At 47.5% G+C, this 21,431-nt stretch overlaps 1 protein-coding gene across 3 annotated transcripts in view; it reads right to left on the minus strand.

The window, feature by feature from the left end:
* Positions 1 to 290: 290 nt before the first annotated feature.
* Positions 291 to 21,431, minus strand: part of CDK12 (cyclin dependent kinase 12) — a 91,448-nt gene continuing 70,307 nt past the window's right edge. For 2 of the 3 annotated variants that reach the window (XM_060281506.1, XM_060281507.1), the window contains 2 exons: positions 18,209 to 18,276; positions 1,392 to 3,081 (listed from right to left, as the gene is read on the minus strand). The gene's annotated coding sequence lies outside the window, so the exon portion shown is untranslated. Of the gene's footprint in view, positions 347 to 1,391; positions 3,082 to 18,208; positions 18,277 to 21,431 lie in introns of those variants that run through there. The other variant, XM_035134482.2, reaches the window with a different exon arrangement.

Below are 21,431 nucleotides of genomic sequence, written 5' to 3' on the forward strand. Positions count from 1 at the left end.
TCTGCAATTATTGCTGCCTGGAGGCTGTAGTGCAACACACTGCCTGGAACATTTGTGGTATAAAAAGTTACAGGATTTCACCAGGAAGTTAAGGGGCATTCATTTACTGTACTGCTCGCAAACTCTGTTCTGGAAGATGCTGGGAGGTTCCCTAAACACTTCTCAAGAGGTCCCTCAAGAAAAGTATCCATAATGATGGGAAAGCAGCCAGTTTGGCTTCTCCACGGACAGCCTTCAGGGGAGTTTGGGGTATTTCGAGGTCACACACACAGTACATTGAAGGTAGGAGAATCCTTCCAAGAAGGGATGTCCCTCTCGGCCTTAGTTGACTTGTCCCAAACTCACCCTGAGACAAAAGAGAGGACAAACCATGAGAACCAGTCATTGACCATTCTCATGAGTCTTTAGCTTCCATGTTGGCCTCCTCTTTAGCCAAACCAAACCAAACCAAACCATGTTCCTCTCTTGCGGGGGAGCCATGTCCACAAAGAGGTGCCAAGGAAGATTTTGCGGAAGCTGCTGTTCCACGCTTTCCTTCCTACCCCCTACCCCCCCCATTGGTAGCTGCTGAGGCCCCACTGTGTGTGAGCTACTGAAGGAATCAATCATGCTAATGGAACTGCGGCCTGCCATGCGTGCCGGCTCACCGTGGGAGCACCGAGGACTGGAACCGGTGCCAGCGTTTCCAGACGGTTCAGAGATGCTGGGCCCAAAGCACGCCTGAGAAGGAGGCGGCTGATGGAATATGAATAACTTCATTTGTGCCATGGCAACTGTACCTTGGCGACACTGAAATTCAGCTGGCACGGTTGTACATGGGAGTCTTTAAAGATATTGATACACGGCTTTGGAAACCAGGAGCGGAGTGGGCCACTTTGGGCCGCTCAAGGGAGTGTTGTACTGATAAGGCTGTTATCAAGACTGACAATCACAGTGGAGAGGAATGGCAGCAAAAGCTGGTCCATTAGGGCAAAAGGGGCACCGACCTCAGCCAGCCCCCACCTGCCTGCCTCCTGTCTTACAACCAATCAGGTGTGGCGCTGCCTTCCATTGGCTCCATCTCCATCTACGGCTGGTCTCTGCTCCTTCTACTCTACGAGATCCCATGGAGCAGCAACCACCATTGAAGAATGGTGCCCACCAAAAGGCAAACTAGCAGAGAGTCATTAGTTGCCCTGTAGCGCCCTGTCGGGTTCTGACTAGCCCTCCATGTTATTTAATATCTATCTGAAGCTGCTGGTAGAGGACATCAAGAGACTGGGAGTTAAGTGTCTTCAATAGGCAGATGGCACCCAGCCATCTCTCTCTCTCTCTCTCTCTCTCTCTCTCTCTCTCTCTCTCTCTCTCTCTCTCTCTCTCTCTCTCTCTCTCTCTCTTCTTCTATCTGAATTAGTAGAAGCAGTTGCATGCCCTCTGTATCGGTATCAAACTTTATTTCGGCCGCAGACCAGCATAAGATAAAATATATGGTTAAACTGAACACATAAGACTTAAAACAGGTAAGGGGGGAAAACTAGTAATTAAAAGGCGATTATATCATACATACTTAAAAAGATAAACAAGGACAAACGGTTAAAAGTGACTACAGTCATACCTCGGTTTAAGCATGCTTCGGTTTGAGTACTTTCAGTTTGAGTACTCTGCGGACCCGTCTGGAACAGATTAATCCACTTTCCATTACTTTCAATGGGAAAGTTCGCTTCAGGTTAAGTATGCTTCAGGTTAAGTACAGACTTCCGGAACCAATTGTGTACTTAAACCGAGGTACCACTGTATAAGGGAGGGAGAGTGTGCAGGAGCATTTTGGGCCTAAAATATGCTCCAGGTGCCCCTATTTTCCAGGAACAGTCCCGGAATTACAGAAGCTGTCCCGGTTTCTGATTTGATCCCATAATGTCCCTGTTTTCCATTTTTCCTCCCCTCCACGTCTCGGAGAACAATTAAAAGTGGTGCCTGCGTGTAGATGCAAAAACAGAGTCCTGTTTATCCTGAAAATAAAACACCCTCACCAAACAAAGGAAATGGTGATGCTGGCATACGAAGCCCTTCCTACGATTTTGAAAGAACACGTCACCAATCCACTTTAAATTCTTTAACTGCAATGCAAAGAGGTGCTTAGAGGCGGTGATAGGCTGGATGTGGGCCAATGAACTGCAGCGGAACCCTGAGCAGACAAAAGTATTGTGTGTCCAGAGTCCTCAACTCAGGGAATTGGCGAGACAGCATGTTTTGGGTGGGGTTCCTCTCCTTTGGAAGGAGCAGGTCTGCAGCTTGGGATTCAAGACTTTTCACTGGAGGCTCAGGTGGCCTAGACGGCTAGGAGTGCCTTTCCCCAGCTCCGGCTCGTTCGCCAGCTACAACCCCTTTTGGACCGAGATGATTTGGCCACCGTACCCTATGCTCTAGTGGCTTACAGACTGAATTATTGCAATGAGCTTTGAGTGGGGCTGGCCATGAAGACGACTCAGAAACCGCAACGGGTCTGAAAAGGAGTGCCCAGCTTACTACTGGCTGGCGTTCTCTTTAGAACTCACGCAACCCATGTTTTAAAACGGCTGCATTGGTTGGCAGTTCATTTCCAGCCCCATTTCAAGGTACGCATGCTAGTGTTTGAAGCCTGCAATGTCTTAGGCACCCCCAAGCCTGAAAGACCACCTGGATAGCTCAGTTGGTTAGAGCACGGTGCTAAAATGCCAAGGTTGCAGGTTCAAATCCCCATAGGAGACAGCAGGAGTTTGGACTAGATGGTTCTGTGGTTCCCGAAAGACCATATTGGGTGCTAGGATAATTGAAGGTGGGGCCTCTTGGTTCTTTCACCACCCTCCAAAGCTTAGAGGGGGTGGCAGCTTCACTATACAGTTCTGGGTGAATGCTGAATACACAACTCATTATTTTGGCCTTTAATACCAGACCCTCCAAGAGTCCCTATTTTCCACAGATGTCCCTGATTTAGCGAAGCTGTCCCAGTTTCTGATTTGATCCAGGAATGTCCCACTTTTCCTTAGGATGTCTCTATTTTCATTGAAGAAATGTTGGAGGGTATGGAATTTTATCTGACCCCCGAACCGTCTGAAGGCAATCCTGTATAGGGAAGTTTTTAAATGTTTAAATACATTTTTTTATATGTTGGAAGCCGCCCAGAGTGGCTGGGGCAAGCCAGTAAGATGTGTGGAGTATAAATAGTAAAATTATCATTATGGAAGGGGACGTGCCTATTTTCATCAGAGAAATGTTGAAGGGTATGCAATACCCGATATGTATGTTTTTAGGACCCACCTTATTTCTGTGGTTGTTAGTTGTTTTAAACTGCATAATTTTTTAAGTGTTGTAACCTATCCCAGGAACTTATGGGGAAGAGTGGGAAATAAAATAAAAATAAATTATTATGTTCTACTGTTTTTAAACTTCCGATGGTCCTGGGATAGCTCAGTCTGTAGAGCATGAGACTCTTAATCTAAGGGTTGTGGGTTCGAGCCCCATGTTGGGTAAAAGATTCCTGCATTGCAGGGGGTTGGACTAGATGACCCTTGGGCTTCCCTTCCAACGTCTATGATCTATTCTATGATTTTATTCATATTTATTTCCTTAACCTCCTCCTGCTGCTACCACCGGCAGGGGGTTGCTTCCCTGCGCCTTCCCTTCCATGGCAGGAGGAGGGGAGGAGGAGAAGAATGCAAAGTTACACAAATGCCTGGACTTTATACAGGTTGCAGAATTCAGCCTTTCTGTTGGTGCTGTGGAATTTTGAAAGGAGAGGGGTTTGCAGGGCATGCATACAGTCCTGGCACTATATATATATATATATATATATATATATATATATATATATATATATATATATATATATATATATGTAGGGACCCCTGACCGTTAGGTCCAGTCGTGACCAACTCTGGGGTTGCAACGCTCATCTCGAGGGAGCCGGCGTACAGCTTCCAGGTCATGTGGCCAGCATGACAAAGCCGCTTCTGGTGAACCAGAGCAGCCCACGGAAATGCCGTTTACCTTCCTGCTGTAGCGGTACCTATTTATCTACTTGCACTTTGACGTGCTTTCGAACTGCTAGGTGGGCAGGAGCTGGGACCAAGAAACGGGAGCTCACCCCGTCGTGGGGATTCGAACCGCCGACCTTCTGATCAGCAAGCCCTAGGCTCTGTGGTTTAACCCACAGCGCCACCTGTGTCCCAATTATATATGTGTGTGTGTGTGTGTACGTACACACACTATATATATATATATATATATACACACACTCTCTCTCTCTCTCTGCTGGAATTGGAATTGGGCGTGCTCAGGCACCCCCCCCCCATATCTCGGCTGCAAAGCAAGATGCGTAAACGTGTGTGCTGGTTGTGCAAGGAGGTTGCTTCAAATGGCCGTATGGGTGTGTGCGAGAAACAGCCCCCGCCAGCTCTCATTTCTGCCCTGCCGTCTGCCAGCCTCTCTTCCCACCCACCCGCCAGCACCGTCGTATTTTATGTGGCGCGACATCCTTCGGAGAACGCTCGCTCTCCGACCCCACCTGTTCCCGAGCTGCACGAAAGCCCATTAATGAAGTTGGGCTGGCCCAGGAAGGCAGCCAAATCCTCGTGTCCTCATCAAAAGAGACATCTGTCCTTATGAAGAAGTAAGAGATTCCCCCAAGGGGAAAGAGGAAAGGGAGGAAATCAGGGGGGGGGAGGGAGAGGGAGAGAGAGAAGGGAGGAATTCTGCCTTTGATACCCTTGCAAAAAATATTTATTTTTTGTAAAAAAAAAAATCATGCATTCCATAGCAGCGCAAGAGAATCCCCTGTCCTTCCAAATGCAGACGATGGACAGAGTTCCAGGCTTCGGTGCCCTTCAAACCTTGTGCCGCCTTCCACACTGCATATTGGGAAGAAATTGTTGAAAAGAGCTCCCGACTTTCTTTTATTCATGTGTTGTTTTATTGCTGGCAAAAGCTGTCAGAGGGCGACTTCTGCCAAAAAGCATCCCCGAGCATCTTGGCCTAACATACAAACGGCATGCTAATGTGGAAATTTTTAAAGAGCCTCTTTTGGTTTTTAAATCGGAATTTTAAATGAATGGCAAGGCGCAGAAGGGACCCAGTCAAACGCTAACAATAATATTGCATCTTTCTCCCTGTTCTCTCTCTCCCCCACCCCAAACCCCAGCTCATCCGACAGCTCCTTTTTCCTCCAGCAGGCAAGGAACGTGGCAAGAATTTACCACACTTTGGCCTCCTTAGGGTCGCTGCTTCTCTGTTATGTGAGAAGGAGTGAAGACAGAGTTGGCATGTTTGGAGAGGAAATGATGTTTGAGGGGTGTGGGGGGATGATTCTCCAGGGCTTGATTTAAACTAGCCTGCCTCCACAGCCAAATTTGTTTTCAGTGCCAAACACCACATGCTTGACAGCTGCAGTGATCCAGAGAGCTTCTGAACATGGGCAGAGTGCCTCTCACGTATCCTTGAGCCACTGCAACCAACAGCACATAGTTTCAATTTCAAGCACCAGCTTACCTACCTCCCAAATGCCAGCTTTCAAAGAAAAGAGGGCCATGCACAAAATATGTTGTTGCACTGCAATGCCACAGCTCCATTGAAGACAGAGATCCAAATGAAAGTTGCTATACACATTCAAAGCACCACTCTCCTTTTGAGTTTGAGCATCACTTTGACCCCCTGTATCTGTTTCACAGAATAGGGGAAGAGAACAGATGCAAAAAACGTTGCAATGTGATATCTGAAGTCAGGCCCGGCCCTACCATTTGGCAGAAAAGAGGCAGTTGCCTCTGGCAGCAGAAACTGGTGGGCAGGAAACTGATGGCCTGTTCCTGCACATACTAAGTTAATCTGCTGCCTTCAGATGCATTTAAGGATTTGAAAAATTCAGTTGCCCATCCAGACAGCTTCTTTATTTATTGTGGGTGTGCATATGCCATCTTGTCCTTCACCTCAAGCAACAAATTCTGTGAACCACCCTGAGACATTTGGGTATAAAGGTAAAGGGACCCCTGACCATTAGGTCCAGTCGTGACCGACTCTGGGGTTGCGCGCTCATCTCGCATTATTGGCCAAGGGAGCCGGCGTATAGCTTCCAGGTCATGTGGCCAGCATGACAAAGCCGCTTCTGGCGAACCAGAGCAGCACATGGAAACGCCGTTTACCTTCCCGCTGTAGCGGTTCCTATTTATCTACTTGCATTTTGACGTGCTTTCGAACTGCTAGGTTGGCAGGAGCTGGGACCAAGCAACGGGAGCTCACCCCGTCACAGGGATTCGAACTGCCGACCTTCTGATCAGCAAGCCCTAGGCTCAGTGGTTTAACCACAGCGCCACCTGGGTCCCTCAAGCAACAAATTCTGTGAACCACCCTGAGACATTTGGGTATAGGGCAGTATATACTGTAAATTCAATAAATAATAAACAACAACAACAACATGTCTTGAGCCCACCCAGTCTGAAGTGAGATTTCCTGACCACCATGCTTTAGAAGTCCATTTTGTAACCTATGGATGAATGAAACGTTCTGCTAATTTACACTCTGATCATTAAAACATTGCTGATGAAGAATTAGCGAAACAGGGCCTTGTCCTGGGATTTTTTCACTGGAATTAATTTTTATTTGCCTCACTATCATACTGGAACTGATTCCTATTTGAATTCATCCTATCATTACATAAATAAAACCTTTTGAAGACTTACTTGCAATTCATCTTCCTCCGAGTTCTTGCAATTTACTGTTTATTTCGGGATAAGGATAAAGCAACTCTTTTCTAATATTTGTTCAGAATAAATAGGACCAAAAGCAATGAGGGAAGTCTTCTATCACATCAGTCCCATATCATCAGCTAAACCAGTGTTTCCCAAACTTGGGTCTCCAGCTGTCTTTGGACTACAATTCCCATCCTCCCTGACCACAGGCCTTGTTAGCTAGGGATGATGGGAGTTGTAGTCCAAAAACAGCTGGAGAACGAAGTTTGGGAAACACTGACCTAAACCAGCGCTAGGAAACATCAAGTCTTCCAGACTTTTGGACTACAAATCCCATCTTCCCTGACCATTGGCCATGATGACTGGTGCTGATGGGAGTTGTAATCCAAAACATCTGGAGAGCACCACGTCGGCTACCCCTAAGGGTGGGGAACCTGTTGCCTTTCAAATGTTGTTGTGCTCCCATCAGCCCCAACCAACATGGTTGATGGTCAAAGGTGCAATACCTGGCAACCTCCACTCCTGGTTTAGGTGACTGGGAACAAACTTCATTGAGCCCTTGAGCTCCTTTGTGTGCAAGAGGAACAGAACGGAAGGATTCTGCTTTAGGGGGAAAACCACAGTTCAGCAGCATGTATGTGAACTCAAGGTACTTTTCACAAAAACTAAGAAACAAACCAGGGTTATGATAATAATTGTACCCCACACATCTGGCTGGGTTAGTTTTAAATAAACAGGACCCAAAGTTGGCCTGATAGTCTTGCTAGTTAACAAACCTTGGTGGAACCCCGTGAGCTAGCAGCAGAAAGAATAAGGCACCTGGACCTTGTTCTAACCTACTGGAGCCTTCCTTAGAGAAGCTTGCATTGCTGCCATGGTATCCCATTGCCGGATGTTCAGTTTTTTACACTGCTCAGGTACCCAGTTCAACCAGGTGAAATTTAGAAAAGCAACAAAAGGAAAGAAGGTGTACTTTGACTCTCATTCCTCAGGCTTAACGGCAGGCATCCCCAAACTCCGGCCCTCCAGATGTTTTGGACTACAATTCCCATCTTCCCCGACCACTGGACCTGTTAGCTAGGGATCATGGGAGTTGTAGGCCAAAACATCTGGAGGGCCGCAGTTTGGGGATGCCTGCTTAACGGTAATCATGGCAAAGGAACCCATAGCACTCCTGAAGTTGAGTTGTGATTCTCATCTTCCCTGACCGTTGGGCTGTGGTGAACTGGAATCCAACAGAAGAACCACCAGTTCTTCATGGCTGACACAGGAGGTCTATCATACTCTCTGGATGGAACTTTTGCAACAGTGGTAACTGCATTTGCCGATGAAAACCACTTCTGGGCATGGCTGCTGTGTCCAATGTTGGTATCTGCACAAGCTGGCCTCATCGCGCGGCAAGCAGCACCTTCCTGGCATACCACCTGCCTGATCCACAGGGGAAGCAGGCTGCAGACTCTTACCTGTACAGCCAAGGCAGGTCTGGTGGCCCTTAGGATGTTGTTGTTTAACTCCCAACAGCCCCAACCAGCATGGCCAATGGGTGTGTGTGTGTGTGTGTGTGTGTGTGTGTGTGTGTGTGGAGTTGTAGCCCAAGAATGCCTAGAGGGCTACTGGTTCCCCACCCGTTGGATGGTAATGTTGGAATAAACCCATCACACCTCGGTCCATTTGTCCGTCTGTCTCTCTCTCTCTCTCTTTCACACACACATAAGAAAAAAAAACAAGCAGAGATTTGGAACGAGCCTGCACAAATCCTGTTCCCAGTTGCTCTCAAGTAGCTGATGGAAAGGTGATCTTGTCTAGTCTGTGGGCTGACTCAGCCTCCTAGCCAGTCTGCACCAACAGATTGCATTTTCCTTCCTTTTCTCCGCACCTCCCCTCTCCCATTATTATTATTTTTGCAAACCACATGGTGTTCTGTTTTTTGTTTTTTTGTAATAAAAAAAATGGCACCCAAATCAAATCCTCTTCTCGCCCCCTCCCTGCAGTCTTGGCCATTGCCGTGCCAGCAATTTATTAAGGACGAATGTACTAGTTGTTGCTAAGCAACAGGTCTCGGCACAGGACAATCAGCGGAGGCAGAGTGCTGGCGACCCCGGTGGGAAATGCGTTTGGAAAAGTTGCCCAGAACCGAGTTTCAGCCTCGAAGCTGGGCACGGAGGTCTTTCCGGGCCTTTCCATGTAATTATGTAAAGCGTGCCCCAATTTCGCTTTTCCCCAGTTGCCGAAGTGCAGCGGGCCCATAAGGCACATTTGGAAGATGGCAATGGCATCACACCTGCATGTAATGAATCTGGGAGGAAACAGCCCTTCCTGCTTGGCTGTGTGCTAGGTGTGTTGGCCGCGTGGCAGCTTGCCTGCCTAGTGAATGGGTTTCGGGCATTTGTGAAGCACCCAGTGCTCAACACTGTTAGCGTGCGGGGTGGGGGTGGGGGCAATGGATGTGACAGGCCTGGGAATTGCTGACAGCAGGAGGTGCTGCAGAGAGGTCCACGTAAAGTTTTTAGGCAGAAGATTATTAATTATTTCATTTGCCAACTATACTTTAGTGTGTGTGTGTGTGTGTGTGTGTGTGTGCGCGCGCAGAAACCAGTTAGTTGTAATTATTATCACAGTATACCTGAAGGAGCATCTCCACCCCCATCGTTCAGCCCGGACACTGAGGTCCAGCTCTGAGGGCCTTCTGGTGGTTCCCTCACTGTGAGAAGCGAAGTTACAGGGAACCAGGCAGAGGGCCTTCTTGGTAGTGGTGCCAACCCATTGGATGTCAAGGAAGTATACAAGTAACTATACAACCTTTAGAAGACACCTGTATAGGAAAGTTTGTAATAACGGGTGTATTTTTAATCTTTTGTTGGAAGCCGCCCAGAGTGGCTGGGGAAAGCCAGCCAGATGGGTGGGGTATAAACAATGAATTATTATTATTATTATTATTATTATTATTATTATTATTATTATTTCAATTTATATGCCACCCTTTATCAAAAGATCCCAGGGCAGTGTACAACATTAAGAGCACAGTTTACGGAGCATCAGTAATAAAAACATAATAAACATAATAAAAAGCATAACAACAGGCAGCATAATAATAAAATAATCATAATAACAGACCTCCCCCTCCCAAGCTTTAGCAGGTCAGAGATTATTTAACGGCCAAAGGCCTGGGTAAAGAGAAATGTTTTTGCCTGGCACCTAAAGACATGTGATGATGGCGCCATTTCACAAAGGTAAAATTCACACCTGCTGCCCTGCCCATTTTTGCCTCTGGCCCCACCCACCATTGGCAGGTGTCCCTTGGAAAGTTGCCCAGAAGGAAACAGGGCCCTGGGCTGAAAAAATCCCCCCCCCCTGTATTAGGTAGAATGAGGCAGCTCTCTGAGGCAGCTGATTGGGGAGGGGGGCAAGAAGGGGCAATTATTTGGTATTTTATTCTATTGTTGTATTTTTACTCCCAAGAGGAGCTGCTTGTGGGATTTTCTAATTTGGGTGCCACAACAAATTGACCAGCCTTGGATACTATAGATGTGGGGAATGGGGTTGGAAGGGGGCACCTCTATATCTCTTGTTTTGCCCTAGACAGTAAAATAATGATCTTGGGCCTGCCCTTCATACGCTGTGTCATACATGTGTTGGAAAACATGCATCTTCCACAAGTTATGTTTTTATGTGTACATGTAAAATGGTTTATGTTAACTCATTAAAAACACAGCGTCTGAAGAAACCCTTAGGGCTAATGATCTAAATGAGGATAGGAAAGAAGCCGATAAGCGCTGGCACGCTCACATGAAAGACGTTTTAAGAGGGACAAAATATATGGGCATCTTCGAGAGACAGCGAGAGACATCAAAGCTGAGTAAATTAGGGGACCTGGTATTTTAGAAAGGAGAACTTAGATATGTTGGGCATTTTTAGAAAGCTGGCGGGACGGTGAAAATCAATGAAAGACAGAAACCTCGGGACAAAAAAATCTGTGCATGACAGTCACATTTAAGATTTTCGGAATCTATTTTATTTACTTATCATTTGAGTGGATAAGTGAAGGTCAAGGGATATGTGATGGCAGCCTGCAGATCTGGGCACGTAAATGTGGATCCATTTTTTAAAACAGCAAAATGTTATTATACAGTCCTGAAGCAGATCTGGCTTTAGACCCTAGAACAGGCATCCCCAAACTTTGGTCCTCCAGTTGTTTTGGACTACAATTCCCATCTTCCCCAACCACTGGTCCTGTTAGCTAGGGATCATGGGAGTTGTAGGCCAAAACATCTGGAGAGCCGCACTTTGGGGATGCCTGCCCTAGAAACTCAGGGCATCTCTCAACTAGACTAATGCCATCTTAGTTTTCCATTGCCGTCTATTCGGGGTTTCAGACGGGGATCTCCTCTTGACCTGAACCTGGGACCTTCTGCATGAAAAGTGGCTGCGCCTTGTGAAAATCCAAGCTTACCTGCGGAAATGATGCTCAGTTAAAGAAAACCTCTCCTCATATTTTCCATGCGTCCGATGAGATTGGATTCAGTGGGTAAGACCGGATTTTTGCAAGGTGCAGCCAAGGAACAACAAGAAAAGCTCTTGGTTCTGGAGGAATTAATCGCTAAACAATACAATCAAAATTTGGGTCAAGTAAAAGCGTGGACGAGCCCTTAGACAATTCAGAGAGATGAGAGGGCAATAGACAGCTAGTAGCCATGATTGCTTCCTGCCCACCTAGCAGTTCGAAAGCACGTCAAAGTGCAAGTAGATAAATAGGTACCGCTCCGGCAGGAAGGTAAACGGCGTTTCCATGCACTGCTCTGGTTCGCCAGAAGCGGCTTAGTCATGCTGGCCACATGACCCGGAAGCTGTACGCTGGCTCCCTCGGCCAATAACGCGAGATGAGTGCCACAACCCCAAAGTCAGTCATGATTGGACCTAGCGGTCAGCGGTCCCTTTACCTTTAAGCCATGATTGCTATGCTATGCTTCCACTTTACCGGAAGCAGTAATGCTTCTGAATGCCAGGTGCTGGAAAACAGAGGCAAGGAGACTTGCAGATTTCCCAACCGCATCTGGTCAGCCATTGTGAGAAGAGGATGTTGGACTAGATGGGCCATTGGTCCAATCCAGCAGGTTCTTCTTAAGTTCTCATGCCCCCCCCCTTTCCTCTGTGCCGGATTTTAGATTGTACGCTCCTAAGGGCAGGGAACTTCTCCCTTGTGCTCTGAACAGTGGCACCGATGATGGCACAGTGATCTTATTATCAGACATGGGTCTTCTGACCATCGTTGTCCCGTTTGGCCCCAAGAAGCACAAAGAAATTATAGAGAGGCGTCAGCGGTCTGTAACCTTGTTTCTACCACAAACACTGCACGCACACAGCTCAAACCGAAACCCATGCAAAACAACTCCAACGCGCCCTCAGACTCCTCTCTGTGTGTGTTTGCGAATTCCTCCCTTCCCCCTCTTTTGCAACCAGAATGAGAAAATGCAGGAGGGGTGGGGGGTTGGCGGGTGGAGGTGGGGGCAGGAGAGAGGCAGTGTGCACTGATGGGGAAGCAGGAGTTGCTGTAAAGGAGGCTGAGGGAACATCTGGTTCAATTTGGAGTGACTCTTGGTTCAGAGCCAAGAGGAACCATCATCAGATGCTTTAGGAAGCGAGGAGGAGAGGAAAGATGAAGGCACACCCCAGGGGATGGATAGAGCAGGCAGGAAGAGACTGCAGCGGGGGAACCTGGAAGGCGGGAGATCAAGGCCGAGGCGATCCGTTTAGAACTGACTCGTCAACCGAGATGCCAAACGGACAAGAACGGGCAAGGCAAGTGTGCCTTGCCATTTGGTGCATCTGTGTCTCAGCCTCCAATTATGCGCCATGTTTTAAAAAAAATTAAAAAAAGAAGAAGCAAGAGATGGAAGCCAAGGGCAGGGTTGGCTACCCCAGGACAGCAAACGGCACAGTTCATCTGCATTAAGTAGGGGTATGCACTCGGCAGGGTTGCCAAGCAGCCCCGGTTTTACTGGCTTGGTCAGAATCTCATCCTCTGGGCCAGTTGCCAGAACAGAAGGAATTAAGGCGGGGGCGAGGGTGAGGTCTCGTTGTGCTTGGACCAATCGTTGTGATGCCATCGACTTGGTACACGCTCCTTTGAAAACAAAATGCCTTACCTTTCGTAGGGGAACCACTGCAGAAGACAAAGACACTTTTGTCTTTATAGCGATCCTTTAAAGAAAACGGGCTTGCCCTCAGAAGGGAAGCTTCCTTCCTTTGGGGGGAACACACACACACACACACACACACACACACACACACACACACTTTGCCTCCAGTTAAAGGCATTGCACAAATGCTCAGAGGCTGGATTTTTGAACACAGTAGGTGGAAACGCTGAGGGGCTGGGGCCTATGGAAACAAGAGGGCTGGTACCTAAATGTTCTCCACTTGTCCCTTTGCCCAAATGGCTATCCAGCCCCTTAGAGGTTTTTTTGCATAGAGAAGTCTTCACTAATTCAGCTTTTGACCTGGATTCATTCTGAGTCACATCTTCATTGCACACACCCTCTTTTCGTAATGGCATCATGCACGGGGGCGTATGCAGGATTCCTGGGTGGTCTTCCCAACCAAGCACTGACCCAAGCTGGACCTGCTTAACTTTAAGGTTGCTGCATCGCAAGCCTTCAAACCACACCTTGGGGCTCTAACTTGGGAGGGAGGTGCGGTGAATAACTTGCGTCCTTATAGGGTTACAAAAACCAACATTTTGGGTTGTCAACGGCGGGTAGCGCCGTCCAGCGCACAGGACGTAAGAAGCATTCTGACGGATCAGTCTAGCGTCCTGTTTCTACCAGTGGCCTGACAGATAGTTCCAGGATGCCCACATTGCAGGGCATGAAGACAGCATCCCTCCTCTCCTGTACCTTGTAAGCTAACTGTAACAAATGCTCAATAAAGACCAGACAGGGCTCTGACCTTTGTGGAAGCACATCAGGATGAATGCTCAATAAAACAGGTCATTGGGAAGAGCCCGTTGCTTAGGCTACAATCCTATGCATGGTTTGGAGTAAGCCCCAATGAACTTGGTGAGACTCAGGGATTTTTTTCAACCAGATCTCAGTTCCGGCACATCTCAGGTGGGCGCCATTGCCATTCTAAGACAATAAGGGAGGTGTTTGCGGTGTTTTCCAACACCTCTTTTTCTAGAAAAAGAACACTGGCGAGACTTACTTATGAGTAAACATGCATGGGAACACGCTGTCAATACATTAAATAATGCTGAGCATGTTTAGAATACTTGAATTTTGCTTCGGCTATTTCAGGCATAGGCAAACTCGGCCCTCCCGATGTTTTGGGACTACAATTCCCATCATCCCTGACCACTGGTCCTGTTAGCCCAGGGATCATGGGAGTTGTAGTCCCAAAACATCGGGAGGGCCGAGTTTGCCTATGCCTGGGCTATTTCAACTGACTGATTTGCCCTTCAGCAACTGGTATACAGAGGTAGACTCCCTCCCACAATGGAGGCTCCACTGAGCTATCATGGCTGATTGAAAGAGCCACCAAAGCTGGGAGCCTTCCTCCACCAGCTCTTGCGGATGCGAGTTCCACCGGTTAACGCCGTTTCGTGCAAAACCGCCCTTTCCCCTTTGTCTGTCCTGAACCTACGGCCGATCACTTTAATCGAGCGACTCTGAGAGGGGAAAGGCGATGTGTCCCTCTGCTCAATTTCGCTTTCCCGGCCTGCTTGACACACCCAGCAGGGTGGGGAGGGAGAGAGGGGGGGAAAAAAACTGCCCAAAGTCCACTGGTCGGAGGAAAGGCGGGCAGAATTAAGATATAGAATGTTAACGTATGTCAGGAATAAATGAGTGCCACAAAGGAGTATAATCTGTTTTTCTAATATGACCACAAGCAGAGTGTTAGTGGAATTAGGCCGACAGCTGCTACGTTATTTCCAACCCCCCCCCTCTTTCTCTCTCAACTCCCCCCACCGCCACCCCTCCTCCCAAGTGCTCCACACGACAGTAATGTGTGTGTGTGTGTGTGTGTGTGTGTGTGTGTGTGTGTGTGTGTGTGGAGGATACAGAGGAGAGAGAGAAAACCCCAGCACCCACCAACAGCCACCCCTATTTCCCTGCCTCCATTCTGCGGTTTCTCCGCAGGCACTGCTGCCGAGTTGGCAGTCCTTTGGCGTCACACCTTACTGCTTTTCAAGATTGCTCCGTAGAGAGCTGGGGAAAATGGCAATTTTGTGTTGACGCCGCTTGGCAGCAGGGGGAAGGAGTGAAGAAAAAGTTGGAACCCGTGCCAAGGATTCCCTAGGGAGAGATAGGAAAGATAGAGAGAGACAGGCATAGGGGAAGTTCACCCGCACCCGCACACACGCATGCCTCACATACATGAGATACAGTGGACTACTTATGCCTGCTCCCGCCTCATAGGGAGCAAAGCTGAAATTGACCAACTTCATTCTAAACATACAGTGTATGTTGCAAAGGGAAATATGGTGGGAGGAGGTAGAGGGGGGGGGAAAGCCTGTTCCTTTCTGTGTGTTTGTGTATGTTGCTTAATTTTTTTTTTTTTGTATAGCAGTAGAATGCAGTATGCAAATGAGATTGTTATTACCGCAATGTTCATCAAGCTGAGCTGAGAAGACATTAATAGCCTGATGAATATGCATGTGAATTTGTTAATTAAGTTAATTATTCTGCTGAAAATGCATTCGTCTTCCAAGGACATTCTCCCAATGATTTCTACATGCTCCAGTCATTAGTCATGCTATATTTTATCAGCGAAATGAGTTTTCTTAAGTTGTAAAAAAAAATTAAAAAATAAAAATTACCCCCAATTTTTTTTTTACAGGAAATGCAAAATAAAAGAAGGAATATTTTTTTAAAAAAAAAAAAAAGAGGAGGGAGAGAACAGATAAGGGATGGAAGAGAAAATAGACAACTAAAACATTTTAGGTGACGGATACAAAACAAAAGTTTGAAGGACTCTGTAGTTTGGAAACAACAATGCGAGAAGCTTGCTTTTCTGTTGGGGGGGGGGGGCGCTATTCAAGCACACTCAATTTGCCGTTCCGTCTGCCCATCTCTCTTCTTTAACTTCTGTCTTTTGTTTGATGAAAAAAAACTTTTTTTTTTATTCTGGTGCCAAATTTCCAACACATTAATTAATTGTTGTAGCCAATTAACTGTAGTTGTGCAAATGAGTTTAGCACTAATTACCATGCAGTGCTTGTAATCACATAAAAACTTGCTGAGAGAAAGAAGAAAGGGGTGGGGGGAAAGAAGAGAGGAAGAAAGGGGGGGAAAGGGGGGGTGGAGAAAAAGGAAAGAAAAATTGATAATGCCGCTGCATCGATAACTTCAAGCAATGATGCATGTCAGCACCTTGCAACACCTGAGTTATGGCAGCCAAGGTCCAGGAGCAGGAGAAATAAAAGCAGACCCTGCTTGTGATCTGTGGGTAGAGCCCCAGGGGCAGGAGTGGGGGGAGAGATTGAGCTATTGGCTTGAGAGGTCGCAGGGTGGAGTCTACTACAGCTGTTGCATCAGCCCAGTTCCATGCATGGCAAGGCCTTGCCAAGAAAAATAATAACGGCCATATGCATTGCTTTGCTTCAAAATAACCAGATTTTCGAAGACTGGTTCTGATTCAAAGGGCCATGGAAATTTCCAACACATTGCACCTTCTTTGCTGTTACAGAATACAGATACAGTGGTACCTTGGCTCCCGAAAGGCTTAGTTGTCAAACAAATCGGCTCCCGAACGCCGCAAGCCCGGAAGTAAGTGTGAACATTTTTTGGAAGCCGAACGTCCGGCGCGGCTTCCAATTGAGTGCAGGAAGCCCCTGCAGCCAATCGGAAGCCGCGCCTTGGTTGTCGAACATTTTCGGAAGTTGAACGGATTCCGTTCAACAACCAAGGTATCACTGTACTATCTTTGTGGATATGTGTTGCATTAGAACAATTGCAGGAACAGAATTAGAAATGAGATACAATTACTCAGTGCCTGCCTGCCTCAGTCTAGCCATTACAAGCCAGCCCAAACAAGATAAATCTATCAGTGCTCTCAGAAAGTGCAGTACTTGAGACTATCTGAGCTGTGTGCAGTCAGCAAGAGGGGAGGCAAAAGGCCACATTTCTGCAAAAGGCCCTGGAAGTCTCAGGATGAGAGCTAAGAGTGTGGTCAGGGTGGGACCATCAGAATGACCAAACCCAACCAAAACTCACTGCTGGGATCAATACACCATACAGTACGTACATTTATTTAAGAGTCACTCTGAACTTTAGAGCTTACGTATCTCTTTGAGTTTTCCAAACAATGCCCCAAGCTGATACCTATTCTGAGACTGACCACTCATAGCAAGCATGAAGAAATTACACTTCTGAACCACCATCGAAAGGAGAGCAGGACCTCAAAGAATACAGAAACTGGCCATTGCGTTATTAAACAACACACTCCTACCATTGACACCAATGGCACACTAGGAATTGAACCAAATTCTAAGATGTGATGTAAACCCTAGGTGGGTGTTGGAGAGCATCAGCGGAAGGTGGCTGTTATTTCACGGTCAATTGCAGGAACCATCAACTGCATTTTGAACCCAGCCAAAATTCCTTATGTGCGCCAAGGAGGTCCGGGGTGGTGGTGGTGGAATGGACATATATTCCCCCATGAGGGATCCCAGTCTGCCCCCGACACAGCTAGGACTAGAGCACATGATCTCCTGGGGGAAGTCTTGGGCTTGAGTCCCAGCACCTATTTCCAATGAGAAATCCCACACTGGATTGTGGCATGCTATGCTTGAGCCATTTCAAAGACTTCAAACCATTTTTTACACGCACAAAAACCACCCACACAGCCATTTGAGTTTGGATCAGACAGGGAACTTCCAGGATGAGACACCTTGTTTGCTTGAGCCATAACTATGTGGATTTCAAGGGTGGGAAACATGAGGCCCTCCATATATTACTGGACTCTGGCTCCCATCATCTCTTACCACCGGCCATACTGGCTGGGGCTGATGGGAGTTGCGACACCCCCCCCAAAAAAAACCACCTGGAAGAGTCATCGGTCTCCCATGTAGGAATGGTGTGTGCAAGCATGCCATTTGTGCAATTGGAGCAGAAGAAGAGTTTGAATTTGATATCCCGCTTTATCACTACCCGAAGGAGTCTCAAAGCGGCTAACATTCTCCTTTCCCTTCCTCCCCCACAACAAACACTCTGTAAGGTGAGTGAGGCTGAGAGACTTCAAAGAAGTGGGACGAGCCCAAGGTCACCCAGCAGCTGCATGTGGAGGAGCGGAGACGCGAACCCGGTTCCCCAGATTACGAGTCTACCGCTCTTAACCACTACACCACACTACACCACACTGGAGTGAATGGAGGCATTGCTAGGCCTAAATATAAGGCAGAAGGAAACCTGCGACTCGGCTGCATCTAAAATCAAAGGCCATCCCTTCTGTTTGACAGGAAGTGCTGAAACAAAGGAACACAGCCATTGCATTCTGTTGCCCTGCTGTGTACTCACCTGTCCACGGATGGTGCGGTCTTCAAAGAAGAGGGATTCCAGGAGACTTCTAGCATGTTTGTAACAACCTATTAAAAAGGAAGACGTAGAAGGTTATACGTGGGTCCATGGCAAGCATACAGGCAGTGTCACTTCTCATACAGCATCATCAGCTTGAACCCCCTCGAAACCCAATAAGCTTCGAGCACAGCAAAATGCAGGGTCAGTTTAAGGATTTTAGCGGGCTATACAGCACAGGGACATCCCTGTGCAAAGTGAGTTTGCGCACCACCAGTCCCCCAGAGAAATCACAAAATACTCTCTGGATCGTTCCGTTTCATGCGTGGGGAGCCAATAGTCGTCCAGATGTTTGCTATATCAATTTATAAATTTAGACCACAGCGGGTGGTGCTGTGGTCTAAACCACAGAGCCTCTTGGGCTTGCCGACCAGAAGGTCGGTGGTTCGAATCCCCATGACAGATTAAAATTTTACAGTCACATATTCAACATACAACATAGAAACAAGATTCCAGAGAATCTCCTGGACTTCCCTCCTCCCCTTTGTGGGTCCTATTGTTAATCATTTCCTCCTGTACCTTTTATAATAATCCAAATCTTTTACCTCTCCACTGTGTCCAAAAACCACCAATAAACTACAAATGTTATTCCAATCCTACTAACGATTTTAACTGTTTACAATGGTAAATTATTAATTTTTCCCATTCCTTATTAAAATTTTGGTCTTCCTGATTTCTGATTCTTCCGGTCATTTTAGCCATTTCTGCATAATCCATCCATTTGACCTGCCATTATTCTCTGGTAGTAACTTTATCTTATTTCCATCTCTGGGCCACGGTCCAGGGGTTCCGTACCTTTACTTTTTATAAAGAGAGTTACAGGTAGGTAGCCATGTTGGTCTGATGTAGTCAAAAAATTTTTTTTTGAAAAAATCCTTCCAGTAGCACCTTAGAGACCAACTAAATTTGTCATAGGTATGAGCTTTCGTGTGCATGCACACTTCTTCAGATACACTGAAACAGAAGTCACCAGACCCTTATGAATAGTCAGAGGGTGGGGGTGGGGGTATTACTCAGAAGGGTGGTGGGAATAGGTGATTGGCTGATAGGAGTGGTAAGCCTGTTGATGACTGTTAACAACTGTTAACAACTGCAATTGGTCTTGCAGGAAAAAGCAAGGGGTGAGGTGCTAAAGAAAGCTTTATCATGTATAATGAGATAAGAATCCAGTGTCCTTATTCAGACCAGGTCTCTCCATGGTTTTAAGCTTGGTAATGAGTTGCAATTCAGCAACTTCTCCTTCCAGTCATCCACAGGTTTACCACTCCTATCAGCCAATCACCCATTCCCACCACCCTTCTGAGTAATACCCCCACTCTGACTATTCATAAGGATTGGTGACTTCTGTTTCAGTGTATCTGAAGAAGTGTGCATGCACACGAAAGCTCAGAGAACTTAGTTGTTCTCTAAGGTGCTACTGGAAGGATTTTATTTATTTATTATTTATAAACAGAATTATATACCACTATCCAGAGCAACTGTCACACATGATAAAAAACCGAATACAAATTTTAAAATCAGAGAGCGGCTTGCTATTATAGAAAGATGTATTCTTAATTGTCTACATAAGCCTGACAGAATAATAATATAATAATAAAGAAGTTTTCAATAGGCATTGAAAAGGTGGAACAGAAGGCGCTGAACTGTTGCTGGCTTCCAGCTCCCACCAGCCCACCAGTAAGCCATCTTGAGCTCCGTGGAGAAGAATGTGTGGGATCTAAACACCAGGAAGGCTCCTTTGTCTCCTCCCTCCTACCTGTCCAGCTGGGCATGGGCTTCCAGGTCCCCAGAGAGGCTACCGTCCTTTGGAGTCTGCGCTGGGGGCACCAAAGGAACAGCCAAAAGGTGCATCGGTGAGACTATTGCATCCAGAAAACGCCTTTGAGGACTATCCTTAGATGACGGCTTCTTTGAAATGTCAAAGCACAATGGCATTCTATTTATACCACACCTTCCTCTAATTAAGCTCTCCAGGTAGGTGGCATTTTGTAATCAGGACTGGGGGGGAAAGTGGCAACCTATGATCAAAGCACTTCTTTCAGTACCTTGGAAACATCAAAAGGATGACGACGAGTGTGTTCCACTTACTACAACCGTAATTCCTGAACATAACAGGTGCTGGTTTTAAGTTGACATGGAAACTTCCAAACCTCCCCCTGCTCCCAGTTCCAGGCTTGTGAGAGGTTGCTATGGATTCATAGTGAACTTGCAAAATCAGACCATTCATCCATCAGGGACTGCTCTTATTTTACTTGGTCTGCCGATGGTTTTTCAAGGTTTGGGGCAGAGGTCTCTTGTCTCTCCAGATCCTTTAACTGACAATGCTGCAGAATGAACCTGGAACTTTCCCCCTCATGCCAAGGGGTGTGTTGTACTACTGAAATATAGCTCCTCTACCCAGCGGCGGAGGAAGCCACTCGGGCGCTTGGGGTGGCGTGCCCAGGGGCAGGGCGAGCCACCCATAGGGGCGGCGCGAAGGCGGGGCGCACCGCAGAGCCTCTGCCTGCCTCCTCCCACTCAGCCGCCCTACAGCTGGGGGGAAGGCAGCGGGCAAACCGTTTGGGCAGAGCGGAGCCTGCGCGCGCCCAAGCCACCACGTCTCTCCCAGGAAAGACGCGTGACTCAGGTGCGCTGCAGGCCCCGCGGTGAGGGCCGCCCGGCATTTTGTCACCCCTCTCAGTGGTGACACCCGGGGCGGCCTGCACCCACCACACCCCCTTCCTCTGCCCTTGCCTCTACCCCAGCCCACCCTGTTCCACATAATTATCTCCATATTGCAGAGGGAACAACCAGGGCTGAGAAATTGCAGTTTGTTTGCATGCGCGCTACAGACACCCCTGTGACAAACCTTTCCATGCAGGGAGGAGGGAGGCACAGCAGCCTAGTGTGTCCCTTATCCCTGCACAGAAAGAAAGCGGCAGCCGCTTACATGCGTGTAAGCAGCTGTCGCTTTCTTTCCGTGCAGAGAAGAGGGAGGCACAGCAGTCACAACGCATGGCACAACGCATGCACTCTGTGGACGCCCCTGCAGCGGATCCTGGGAGGGGCGATCCTGGGAGGGGCGAGGCGAGGGGCTCCATTGGCTGCTTGTTATGCCACAGAGTGGCAGCCAGCAACATTGGGGCCTCTCCTTGATGGCTGCGGTCACGTCGGTGGCGGTGGAGGT

This window comes from Zootoca vivipara, chromosome 13 (genome assembly GCF_963506605.1).
Source record: "Zootoca vivipara chromosome 13, rZooViv1.1, whole genome shotgun sequence".
Taxonomy (NCBI): Eukaryota; Metazoa; Chordata; class Lepidosauria; order Squamata; family Lacertidae; genus Zootoca; species Zootoca vivipara.